Source organism: Diaphorina citri, unplaced genomic scaffold, assembly GCF_000475195.1.
Source record: "Diaphorina citri unplaced genomic scaffold, Diaci psyllid genome assembly version 1.1 scaffold17637, whole genome shotgun sequence".
Classification (NCBI taxonomy): domain Eukaryota; kingdom Metazoa; phylum Arthropoda; class Insecta; order Hemiptera; family Psyllidae; genus Diaphorina; species Diaphorina citri.
Genome location: NW_007394992.1, coordinates 1 through 1,024, shown reverse-complemented (window position 1 = coordinate 1,024; position 1,024 = coordinate 1). Strand labels below are relative to the sequence as shown.

The 1,024-nt window shown below is 37.8% G+C and overlaps 1 long non-coding RNA gene across 1 annotated transcript; it reads right to left on the bottom strand.

The window, feature by feature from the left end:
- Positions 1–417: 417 nt before the first annotated feature.
- On the bottom strand, positions 418–987 carry LOC113473175. Its single transcript, XR_003395224.1, has 2 exons — positions 864–987; positions 418–455 (listed from the first exon to the last, which is right to left on the bottom strand). It is a non-coding gene; the product is annotated as an uncharacterized LOC113473175 (long non-coding RNA).
- Between the last annotated feature and the right edge of the window lie 37 nt (positions 988–1,024).

Sequence of the window (1,024 nt, the reverse complement as noted above, 5' to 3'; positions counted from 1 at the left end):
TAGCGACCGGTGCCAGCATGGTAGGTAAACATTGGATTTTAGGATTATTGAGATATTAGGAAAATCCTACAATGCTGCGGTGAGCACCAAAGTTGTGACATAATAACACAAAAAACTAATTTGGAAATTTTCAAGGTGTGCGCTAATTTTGTCCAGGAGTATATATATTTTTTTTACAGTCCATAAAAAAAAAACTTTCAATATCCTCATAAATTTATAATGCAGAAAATTTAAAACATGAAATGTCAAAAGAATAGACTATATCTTGTGTATCCTGCCAGAATGAGACTGAAAAGTCCCTTTACTCCGGCAGTCCGAACAAGGTCTTAACGAATGTATTTCATATTAACATCGATATTGTTTGAGCACAAGAGCAGTTTCTTCTGATTGTCCTGTTTCATCACATCGAAATCCCACGTGATAACGGCACCCGGTGAGTCGATATTGAGAATTACCTAGAATAGTATAGACAAACGTTAGAAATGTGTAAACTTTAAAGGATATGCGAGTTGAGAAAAAACAAAACAATCAAGGTATCCTCATAAATTTAGGTATAATGCAAAAAATTTACAACATGAAATTTCAAAAGAATAGAATAGAATATATCTTGTGTATCCTGCCAGAATGAGACTGAAAAGTCCCTTTACTCCCGCAGTCCAAACAAGGTCTTAACGAATATGACATCGATTTCTTCTGATTGAACCCTTAGAGCTCCATTATTATGTGGTCAAAATCTCAAATAAATGAGGATAAAATTCCATGCCTCGGCTGGGATCGAACCCACGCCCTCCTGTTTACCAGGCGAGCGTCTTGACCACTACGCTACCGAGGCAGGATGTACAGGGTGGTTACCTATATCTTACCTCATGTACAGGGTGGTTCCGACTGACGCTGACAGAATGATATACAGTGTCCTCTGTCATCGCGTGAGTACCACGCTCCCAATCCGCCTCGCTCATGTATAGGGACTTCGGTATAAGACCCCCTGTACATAACAAAAAAAAAAATAATAAAAAAAAAATAA